This window comes from Pteronotus mesoamericanus, unplaced genomic scaffold (assembly GCF_021234165.1).
Source record: "Pteronotus mesoamericanus isolate MK-2021 breed Mesoamerican mustached bat unplaced genomic scaffold, CSHL_Meso_final contig_20, whole genome shotgun sequence".
NCBI classification, from domain to species: Eukaryota; Metazoa; Chordata; class Mammalia; order Chiroptera; family Mormoopidae; genus Pteronotus; species Pteronotus mesoamericanus.
In genome coordinates, this window is record NW_026555085.1 from 42540176 (window position 1) to 42552947 (window position 12772).

Consider the following 12772-nt stretch of genomic DNA (forward strand, 5'->3'; position numbering starts at 1 on the left):
CCTGGTTCTCTAAATAGCTATGTGGAACAGATTGCCCTGCAGACCCTTATTGGAATGTTACAGAAGAAATTAGTGTACTTTACTGTGTTAAATCACTAGATTTTTATGTTGGGATTCTTGGTGAGAACAAACAGCAATGTTCATTGTCCTGCTAATAAAGAAATCAATACCTTTGATGCAGCGTGCTGCTGGAACACAAACCTAAGGTATGCAGCATTCTCAAGGAAACTAATATATGATGCAAGGAGGATGGTAATCAGTATTATACTGTGGGAGAATGTTAAACATTTGGGAGAACTGCAGTAACATGGAAGACAAACCATGTGCCTACTGAAATGGTACTTCTGGAGGTACTGCTTGGGAAGAATGACTAGATTAGTGTGTATTGTTGATCTTGGCAGAGTTTATATGACAGTAAATGAAAAAATGGATATAAGAGAGAGTGACTTATGGGAATTGGCCAACTGCTTTTATATCTTAATTTAAGATTTGAGGATTTAGTATCAAAACAGGCTTTGAGACAAGGAAACCATTAAAACCCAGTCCCACAGCAAAAATCACATTAAGCCTGTGGTCTTCTCTCTAAAGATTAATAGCCTTAAAATGCTCTCCACTTGGTTGGTAGAGATAGAATTGGGGAAGGATGGAGAGGAAGCTAAGAAATAACTTTGAGAATCATATCTAGTAAAGAATTTGTTGTGAGGTTACTGGCATATGGGATGACTGCAAGAAAATAGTTCAGAAGCTTACTAAGATTTTAAGGGAATTTTATTACCAAAGAAACCATGAGCATGGACTTAGAAAGTCTTTGACTTCTGTGACTAAAAAATTCTTAAGTCTTCAATATTCCACATGCAGGGAGCTTGAGAGCTTCCAAAGAGGGCATACCAAGTGCTCCTTTCAGATACAGCCAAGGAAGATAGAAAAAAAGGAAGAACACCCTAGAGAATGGTCCAGGGGCCACTGAGCAGAATCAAATTCATTCCAGGGCTATTGAGGAACCTGAGAAACTTCACAATGCCAGGCATGGGATTCCTGCATTGCTCTGCACCAGTGATGCTGTATCTTCTGTTCTTCCCTATTTGGAATGGGACTGTGTGTTGTGGCTATCCTCCCCCTGCTCCATCACTGTATGGTGTCTTATGAATCAAAAGTTACCACAGCATGAAGTGCCACATCCAGATAACTGTAGGGGGCTGCTCTGAGTGGTATTGGGGACTGTAGTCTTGTGCAAGCTGGGGCGTGGGAGAGGACCTGTAAGACTTGGCTGGAACACTGGTAATGCAGTTGATAGACAGGACCCGATAATACCTCCAAGGGGCTCCAGGAGAAATCAAGATTGGAAGTAAATTATACTCCCTGAAGCATGCTTTGTTTCTCCCTCAAACTCTGTTAATCTTATACCAGATAACCAACTCAAGGCTGGGAAAGAAATTTACAAAATTCCTGGACCCTGTCCCAAATCCCATTTGGCGCCATAATGTTTGTTCAACTTGGACCCAAGCGTTTGGTGTGTTCCTGCTATTGTCTTCTTTAAACAATACCTAGTCTCTGTAAGCTTAAGTTACTGATATAATTAGATTACATATACATCCCTTGCTTGTAACCCCCTCAATAAAAGCCATTGAGCACAGGGGCTCAGGGTATTCTCTTTTAGAGAGAATTGTCCTCCACTTTCCTTGACAGGCAAATGGTGTCTGGAATGACTCATTCTGCCATCCATAGTGAATGGGGAGGGGGTGCTTTGTGGGCCAGAGTCCCCCACAGATAGTCACCCCAGCCTAAAGTCCTACACTCTGAGTGGATGCAGTAGCTGGATGGGACTTTGGATTGTGTAGCTTGGGAGGGGTATAAGTGTGTTTTAGATAGAGGAGGAAGAATAAAGCAGGTATTTGATGACCAAAAGTGGGTTACTGAAGCCAAGACAATGCTGTATGTTCACCAGACCCATTTACTTTTCTTCCTGGGCACACAGGTCAGCATCCCTCACAGTTAACAGGGCATTCAACTGAGTTCTAACCAAAGGAACACAGGCAGAACTGATGTGTACACTACATCCAGGCCTTGCCCATAAAATCTATGTCACAATCTTCTACACTCTCTCTCCTCTCCCACTGTCATTGGGATGTTAATAACCAGGGAAAAGGTTAGACCTACACACCAAAGAGGACATATTTATATCAACCTGGGTCCTAGAGTGGTTACACGGAGAAGAGCACCCCTTCCTTCCAACACAAACTGGACTGAACAAGAATGTTTATAGCAGTTTTATTTATAATCTTAAAAAACTTGAAGAAGCCAAGATGCTCTTCAATAAGTGAATGGATAAACAAGCTAATACAATGGTATACCATCCAGCAATTAAAAGGAAAGAACTATATGCAAAGATATGGATGAATATTAAATGTATATTGCCAGGTGAAAAAAGTCAGTGAAAAAGCCAGTCTTCGTCATTCCATATGTATGACATTCTCAAAAAGGCAAAACTATAAAAATGTTAAACAAATCACTGGTTCTCAGGAGTTCAGGAAGGGGTAGGTTGAAGGAGCACCAACAAGTGAAGCGCAGGAGTTTTTTTTTTTTAGGGCAATGAAACCATTCTGTATGATACTGTAATGGTGGATACATGACACAATGTGTTTATAAAAACTGTTAAAATTTTACTGCACAAGAGTGAACCTTATTATAGGCAAATTAAAAAGAAATTACTTAAGAAATCAATGGATCATAGGATGGATGGCAGACTATGACAAAAGAATCTAACTTATTACAAATGTATGAAATAACTGCACTGAAGGGAAAAAGGTACTTGCTTATGTAATTTTGAAAATAAGGGGAGTCTACAACACTAAAGACAGAAGGAACTGCACTCAAAAACTACTTTATAGCTCATAAAGTTGTTTCCCACAGGGGTACAAATGAATAGTTCTAAACCCAGGATACCTGGAATCAAATAATTAAGTAAATGGATGGCAGACAGTAGAATCCAGATATCTCATTGTTGGAATGAAAAGTTATAGATAAGCCAAGGAAGAAGTCTAGAATGATCCATGAGGTAACAGACTAGAGTTAGAGATGTGAGTATGAACTCATGTTTACCTTACTATTGACATAGTTGGCAACATATAGAAATATGTGTGTGTATATGCGTGTGTGTGCGTGCGCACGTGTGTGTGTATATTACTACACACACATATATTTCCTTGCTCTGCCACCTGAGAGTACCTGGAAGCAACAACACTTCAGTAACAACAAGAACAACTTGTACCCAGATCTTGGTTTCTAATACCATTCTCCAATAAAAGGAACCAAGATTGCTTAGATAAACTCTGATTCTAGGAGTGGGGCAGGAAAATTGCAAGGTGAGTCTGGAGCATTTTGTAGTTCCAGAAAGTTAGGAAATGCTGAAAACAAACAACACAAACCAAAAAACAATGATGGAATTATCTCAAGAGAATACAGGAGTCAACTGTAAGACCTTCCAATGGTCAAAGCTAGAACGATTTAACCAATAAAATATATAAAGTATTTAATTATATTTCAAAGTATAAAATAAATATCCACGAGTCCATATTGATCTAAATAAGTAGTTGAACTAATAAACAAATGAGAGAGAAGAGACAAATTTCCCATGCAGAAGAATTCTAAGTAATCTATGTAGACACCCCACCCTCAAAGACAAGCAGTGTAACTCCCCACTCCTTAAGTGTGGGCTGCACATAGTTACTTCCCTACAAAAAAAAAAAAACAGTAAGGAACAAGGAAAACTAGTAACTATAGTGAAGAAACCTGACAAGTACTACCTGAGGAAGGTAACCAAGGTCAACTCCAATAGTGTTAAGTCACGTTGACAATGTTTTCTTGATATGATGTGGCAATTTACCTATGTGAATGTCTTCCTCCAAACTGTTAACCATAGCTGAACCATAAGATAAATATCAGATAAATACCAGTTGAGGGGCGTGCTACAAAATACCTGACCAGAATTCCTCAAAACTGTCACGGTCATCAAAAACAAGGAAAGTCTGAGAAACTGGCTCAGACACAAGGAGCCTAAGGAGACATGGTGACTAAACAGAACATAGTATCCTGGATGAGATCCTGGAACAGAAAAAGAACACTAGGTAAAAACTAAGAAAATCTGAATAAAATATTAACATTAGGAAAAATTAATATATCAATATTGGTTCATTAATTGTGCCAAATGTACCATACTAATTTAAGATGTTAATAAAGGAGGAACTGTGTTTGGATATATAAAAACTCTCTGTACTATCTTTGTACCTTTTGTAAATCTATATCTATTGTAAAATTACACGTTTATTTAATTATTTTTACTTCAAAAATAAAGGGAGTATAATAGGCTATTAAGAAAATTTATTCTTTTGTTAACTCTTTCTCAAGGTAAAATTGAGGTGTTAGGGGATGTATAAGATTACTTCTATTTCTAAGATTCTGGGATTCCATGACATAAATCTTTTTTTTTTAAGATTTTATTTATTTTTAGAGAGAGGGGAGAAGAAAGAGAGGGAGAGAAACATCAATGTGTGGTTGCCTCTCACGTGCCTCCCTACTGGGGACCTGGCCTGCAACCCTGGCATGTGCTCTGACTGGGGATCTAAATAGTGACCCTTTGGTTCACAGATTGGCACTCAATCCATTGAGCTACACCAGCCAGGGCCCATGACATAAATCTATCACAAAATTTATCTTAAGTAAAATATCCTAAGAATATTGGCATTAACAAAACCTCAATTTCTCAATGTAGAGCCCAATAACCTTCTATTAATTTTTAAAATTCTTTGTCTATTCAATAACTAGATTTTTAAAATGTTAATTTTCATATTTTTTTCTCAACAATAATCAATATGCAGTGTTTGCCAAATCTTTCCTCAAACAATCACCACAAAAGCAAAAACATTTTTTTCTACTGTAGAGTGTTTACTGAGAATGAACTAGCACAGCATGGGAAAAGGGTTGTTATTTTTAAACAGGCCCATTATATTCCTCTTGAGAGCCACGGTGTACATAGTCAAGTAAATTCATTAGGACATGGGGCTGATGTGAAAAAATACACCTGAAAGGTAGTGCTGTGGTTTCACATTAGTAAGTTTGATGATCAGTGGTGAGCTAACCTTTGGGAACACCAAGTATAGAGAACAAAAGGGAAAAAGAACTCCCATTTCTTCTCTAAAATGAGCACTATAATTTCCTAATGTTGTACTATATGTAACAAATGGAGAAGGGGCAGGAGGTGGTAATTATAACAAAGGTTTGCAGATGGCGGTGTGCAGGGGGATGGCTGATCTGCTGCAAGAAGACACAGTGGATGAAAGATGGTTGAGTAGTTGTATCTGACATAAAATAGATTATATATTTAATCAACTGAACAGCACTAGAGCCCCTCTGTGACTAACGTACAAACAAGGATCTACTGAGTGATTGGAGGAGGGGGTGTGCAACAGGATTTAGTGAGTTAGTGTTTGTAATCCTTCTGCTTCTCACAGAAAAGTGAAGATTTCTTTTCCCAAATAAATCGGTCATTTTAATACCAACATGTTTTTCTTAAGTTTTTCAAGAGGAGATTTAAGAAAAGTTGAGAAAAGACTGTGTTGAAATCAGGAGCACCTTGTTTGATTTGTGCAGTGACAGTTTTAAAATTCCAAACAAGCAATACACTTTTATTGAGCACTTTTTAAAAAAGATTTTGTCTATTTATCTTCAGAGAGAGGGGAAAGGAGAGAGAGAAGCATTGGTGTGTGAAGAAAAACATTGATCAGTTGCCTCTTGCACACCCCCAATTGGGGACCTGGCCAATAACCGAGGCATGTGCCCTGACTGGGAATGGAACAAGCAACCCTTTGGTTCACAGGCGGTGCTCAATCCATTGAACCACACCAGAGAGGGCTTATTGAGCACTTTTATGTTCCTGTATTATATTCTGCTCTTTGGAGATCACAAGAGGAAAGTAAAACTAGGCCCCACTACTGTAGAGTAACGTGACCGCAATCTAACAGCAAGGCCAAAACAGGTAAGCAGACCTGGAAAACTAAAGAATCAATCGTTTGGAAATATCTCAGTAGGAGGACAATAGATGGAATAACTGAAAGGAAGGTCGGTCAAAAGAAACTGAAAGTCTGATTTCTAAAATATGTTTAAAGAAGGGCAATTTTATCGTTTATGAGGGCTTAAAGCAAACAGTGCAATAAGAGGTATCTTTAAAATGAGGTGAAAGCAACCCTGCCAAAATGACCCACTTCTCTGAAAGGGCATGCCAATAAGCCAGTGGTCAAAAACAAAACAAAACAAAATAAAAGAGAACAAAACCACCTGTGTCTTAAAAGTAGCCAATTCCAGACCTTCCAAAGCCAAAAGAGAATCACAATATTTCTTCACTGTCCTCTTTGGGCCCCTGTTAGCTTGTTGAGAGTTATCCAGGGATAGGCACCAAAAATTTTATTTTCTCTTAGTCTTCCCATGTAGAATCTCAGCTTCTTCCAGCTATTGTCATCAAAGCCATAGGAAGCCATTCCTGAAGTCATTGTGGGAGAGTGAGGGTGGGTTCTTCATTCTTCGGAGTGGGGTATTTATAAGACAAAACAGACCTTGTTCTTGCCAATAACCATCACTTCTCAGGGCATGATATGATGGGTTATATTTCTAAAAACCCTTTTCACCACTGATAATGAGGAAAGGAAAGAATGAAAGAGGTAAAGAAAACATTATGCCAAAATTATGCCAGCTATATGTAGGTTTATTCTGCTAAGGTACTTAAAAATGGCATGTTCATAAAATAGGTTTTTATGTTTTTTCTGAGCTATCATATTTATGCTATATTGTTACTTAAAAAGAAAAATCCTTGTTTTTCTACAGAAACACACAAGCTGTTTTCAGTTTCAAGTCTATCAGAATTATCAAAATTTACTAATATCTCACCAATTAGTAAGATATTATACTATTTTAATAACACTGTTCTTTTGAGTCATTGCCATCACCTTGTCTGTTTCCTCTCTGTAATATTTTTCTCTCTCCAGTAAATACCTCACAATTAAGTCTTAAACTAGAAATATTTTAATAAGAGTTATTTAAGAGGAATATGAAATGATTTCCAATATATAACTTTTAAATGATTGTACTTCATGCAAATAAAATGCCCAAATATAGCTTCAATGCTGTTTAATGAATAAAAATGACAAATTCTCACAAAGAAATAAAAATCCATAGTCCTAAATGAAGACCTACTTATTGGTGGACACACAGTGAGAAAATGTGCTTATGCCTTGGAAATCCTCAGTAAACAGATTTTAACCATAACACTTTTTACAGAGTCTTTCTTCAGAGAAAAGAGATCCTTCTCCAGAAGCAGCTCTCTCTTTAGAGACCAATCATTCTGCTGTGTGTGCACGTGTGTGTGTGCACGTGTGGGGAGGGGGGCGGGAGGTGCGGGACGGAGAGCGGGTTCTGCACCTTCTCCCTCAAAGACTTGATTCCTCTCACTCCAGGGCCAAGGCAAATGACTGATACAAGCATAATGTGTCTTGCATTATGAGTTTATTCCTTTGTTTGTATCTTAATGTTTTACTATTAAACTTTTCTATTAAAGAAATATATTTGAATTTTACTCATATATTTGTTTGCATTTAGTTCTTGAGATTGTACAGAGGAATGCTGAGTTCCTCTTCTTTCACCTCCATAGGCAAAGATCTAAAATAATAAATATGTGTAATTCAGTGAGGTTAGTAACATGTGGGGTAAAGAAGTACCTCTTCAGACAAATCTCAGCCCTGAAGACATTTCTCAAACAAATTCATTTATTTACTCAAAAAATATTTATGCCAGAAACTATTGTAGAGAAACAAAACTGAGTAAGGTCTAGTGCTTCCTCTGCACTGAAGAAACTTACCAGCTGGCAAAAAAGACAAATATATAAACAATTACCTATAATACAATGTGGTATGTGCCATCAGAGAGCATAGACAAATCTCCCACAATTGCAGAGTTTGACAGGCACACTGAACCCTGTGTGCTGTGGCTGCTGGGCAAAGTGGTGGCCAGGCTGTGCTGATGACAAGTTATTTGAGCTCTTTGTGCACAGAAGCTCAATTGACATTGGGTAATGAATGGATAGAGGTTGATGTTTCCATTAGGAATTGTTAATTCATAAAAACAATGTCTGTTAAGCCTGGCAGAAAAAAAATGATGCTTGTAAATACTCCTTAGCCTAAGACTTAAATTGTTTCAATGTTCTGAGAATTCCTAATGAGGACAGTTAAGTTTGGAAGAAAAGCCATCACATTAAGTTAAAAAGTACATGGCATTCCTTTGCCTTGATGGTGAGAACACTCATCATGTGTCTAATGAGTTTAGAGAGTTTAGAGAAGCAAGGGGCAGAAGGCTCCTGGTTCTGCCAGGTACTAGCAAAAGCCCTACAATTTTCTACAAGGGGATGGGCAAAGAATAGCCCCTGCTTTTCAAGTTTGTACTTCAGGAAATCATCTGAAGTGTGTGTCAATTAATGTTTCTGTTATGGACTGAATTGTATTCCTCCCAAGTTCATATTGGAGGCCCTAACCCCCAATATCTCAGACTATGACTATATGTAGAAACAAAACCTTTACAGAGGTGATTAAGTTAAAATGAGGTCGTTTGGGAGGAAGCCACCCAGTCTGCAGTATTTTGCAGCCCGAGCAAACATAATTCCCCAGTCACTCCAATTCTCCCAAACAACAGAAAATTCTGATTCTGTTGGGGCTGAGGAGGTACATACCTGAATTTTCTAGGATGCACCTTGAAAAATGCAACTACTGAAACTACTGATGCAACTACTGAAGAGAACTATGTGTGTTTTTCCAGAGAGATCTCTTTTTGGTTGCATGCCTTCATCTGTCCTCCACATGTGACCACAACAGTTGCTGCTCCTGCCTTGGTTTGGAGAGGTTTGGGGCCAAAGGTGTCTGCTCAGACCTGCCCCTAGTCATCACGCAGATGGAGCAGAGTGAAGCCTACTTTGACTCCTGCCTATTCAAATGGGCTTCCTGAATAATCTCAAACTATAACCCCCAAAGTCAAATCTCATGTACGTACTGCTGCTCCAAAGTTATTTCCAGTTGGTTGTGCCTCCCTCTTGGGGCTCTTTTCAGTTCTCTAACTCTGGGCTGCAGTTAAGTTCATCCAGCATTGCTGGGGTGAGGGGTGGGAAGGGAATCACTTCCATTACCCTGGAAGTTCCTGTCGCAACAGGTCATTTATGGATGAGGCTCTTCAAAATCTGACACTAATGACATAAACTTGGCTCAAGGCACCTGGGTACTCAGCAGCAGAGTGAGTCCACAAACAAAACTGTGAGGTTAAAGAAGTCTGTCTTCAAGGTTTTAGCCTTTTCTGTTCCCCATTTTCTCTGTGAAGCCACTAATCCTTGGTCCAGTCACAGGTGGCTCTTCTGCATTCCACTGACTTTTGATTTAGAGGAAGTTCTCCTGACATTCAGTTATTCGGTCATTCATTCAACATACGTGTATACTTATTGGGTTTCCTCTTTGTAGTTCCTAGACACTGAACTAAGTAATGAGGATACAATATTTTCTGCTCTTAAAGAGATTATAGTCTGAGTTGGGATCGGAGGGTAGGAAAGTCAGCAAATACTCCGACCAAAGAGGATATATTACACATAGTTAAAAAGAAGCCAGGGTGGAAACAGGGGTTATCTGGGTGCAAACCAGAAACCCAACAAAAGGAAGTTTCCTGGGGAAGGAGAAAAAGTCCCTTTCCAGGCTTATGCAAAGGTAGATGTGGCGAGTTCAAGAAGCTTCAGCAGGTGGGCTGCAGCAGAAAGTGCAGCAGACGCAGCTTCAGAAGATGAACCCTGAGAGGGAGGTGGGAAACAGACCACCCAGCACCTTCTAATGGAGCTGGGATGGGGGTGGCCCCCTTTTCCTGAACTGATCTGGTAAATGGGGAAAAAGATCAGTGCACTGTTGGGACTCCAGTATGATAATAAGTTATAGCAGACCTACTGACCAAGTAAATTTCAAATTCTTAATGTAGGTGGTAATAGAATCTGGCTTGTTGATATGGCTATTGTTTAGCACAAAAATAGTATGTAATAATTAGCCCCAAAGTGTGATAGGTTTTTCTTTCTTTAGCTACCCACAACTTTTTTTTTTTTACTGTATCAGATGTCACAAGGATCATATCCATTTATCCACCATCCAAATAGAATATTACTTGTTTCAACCAAATTTAGCAACTGTAAAATTTCGTATAAAGTATTTAGGGATGCAATTTCTCTGAAATAGCAATAACAAAAATGGATATGTTCTACAGAGGGCTTTGCTGAGCCAGGCTTTTGTAGAAGACTTGTCTGGACACGCTTTGTTTATCTCCCCCTAGAAGATGAAAATAATGTCTAGTCCTGGAATAGTAACTGTTCCATGGTGGATTACTCCCCGTCCCCAACTCTTTTTCTCTTGGAAAGTAAAATTAGACATTTCCACAAAAACAACAGCCAGTTAGCAGGCACAAATGCTAAGTAGGAAATTAGAGTGAGTAAAAACAAACTACTAAAATTTTGACTATCCTGCTAAATTTAGTCAAAAAAGATCCATCTATGCCAATTTAAAACGGTTTCCAAGAGCTGCTTGATCACACATCTCAGCAAAATACTAAAGGCTCAAATAGGGAAAGGAAATATACTTATTCCCTGCATTGAAATGTGCTCCTAATTAAAGTGTCTATCCACATCCTCCTTTACAGAAGAAATAAATAGCTCTTTTCTGCTGGACAAGGATTACTATATTTTGTGATGAATTCACTCTGGCTGGCTGACTCCTTCACTTAGCAACAGAGACCCAGATGAGCTGGAGGGGAAGAAAATTCAGTACTGTCACAATGTCAGAGGGAAGTCCCACCACTAATTTCTTTTTTCATGACTGTCAGTTCCATATTAAAATGTATCAGGTACAAATTTGTTAAATGTATTAAGTCAACTCCTCTATAGCACCCCTTCCTCCAGCGCTGGCTCTGCGTTCCAAAGGCCGCTTTATCAACATAATTAGTAGTTTCTTTTTACAATTTTCTTTCATGCTTTAATCTCCACTGGCATAAATAATAATGTTATAGATAAGTGACTCTGCAGGTGTGACCTTGATTTGGAGATTTGGAAAATATCTGCATCAATCTGTTTTAGAAACAACCATCGCACAGAGTGTGTTTTCAGTTTTATTATGCACATTGCCAGAATTATACAACCTATGGCTTTGGAATCAGGACTCTGAAATAAATGTGTAGTTCTGCCCCTGACTTTCTACATAACCTTGACAAAGACATTTACATGTTTTGGCTCAGTTCCTCTATCTGTAAAACAGGGATAAAAATATTGACTTTACTAATAGGGCTATGGTTCAGATTAGTTATCCCAGCTTTGCAAACTGCATTAAAAAAGCATCAGGCTGCAAAAATCACACTCAAGCAAAGAAGTACTTATTCTGCTCACCCTTCTAAATACCCCCCTTCCCTCTCAAATCATTTATTCCCTCCTCCCATATACTAGAATTTCTCAGATGAGGAAATGGTCTAATGGTAGAAGTCATCAAGCACTCATTCTGAAAGAGTCCCATGAAATGCAATGCAATACCATACTTAACTTAATAAATAAAATAAAGTTAGAATTAGATTCTGATATCAATAGCTGTTTTTATCAAGACTACACTAAGTTTTTTAGATGTCTGGTTTCTGTGTTATGTTGATATTGTTATCATATTCATCATCATCAATAATGTTTAATGAGCATCAAGTAGGTGCCTGGCACTATGCTAAACTTTTTAACATGTATTACCTCATTTAATCCTCACAACAATTCAATGAGTAAAGTATTGCCATTATCATTCCTATTTTACTGGTAAGGTAGTTGAGGATTACAAATCAAATAATAAAGTCACATGAGTCATAAGAGGTAGAAATGGAGCTCAAAATTGGTTTTGACTCTTGAGGTGTGACTACTAATGGCTTTGCTATATTCCCACCATGCTAATCTTCATGACTAAATTACTCAGCAACCAAAACTGCTGTTAAAATTTAATGCAGTTATGGAAAGGAAGAAGACATCAAGAAGATGATATTATTGCAGGTGTAGAAAATGCTCCAAATTAAAGCAGGTTTTTTAAAAAATGAAAACAGTCAAATAAGCTGAAAGGAAGAAAGTCAGTCTTTGAAGAGCATATAGCTGATTCTTCTAATCAAGCCATAGCGGTATGAAGAGAATACACTTCTACACTGAATGTGTCTGACACATTACTTTTTCACATGCTCACTAAATCATTTAAAATGCAATTAATACTTTTAAAATAAAATTTAAATCGGTAAAAGTGTTTAAAAAGATCTTGCATTAAGTTGAACAGTAAAGTAAATGAATTCTAAGTTTCCTTCTATTTCAAAAGTTCAATGATTCTCTGAATGATTGGTGAAATATAAATAAACAACTCTATTCTGTGCATATACTATATAAGATTACTTCCATATTTCTCATGGAAGCTTTTTAAAACTTTTTATTCCCCACTTGTCTCCCACAATCACTCAGAAATCCTTTTATCACCAGTAACTTTCTTTCATATTTAGATGAACAGGTAATTTGTCAGCCATAACAGGATATCTTTGATACCAAAAGAGGATCCTAAATTTTGAAATTTTATATTGCTCAGGAAAACATGTATTTCTTCACCATAAACTGGTTTTTTTTTTTTTATTATATTGGTGGATTTATAAATAGTTTTACTTA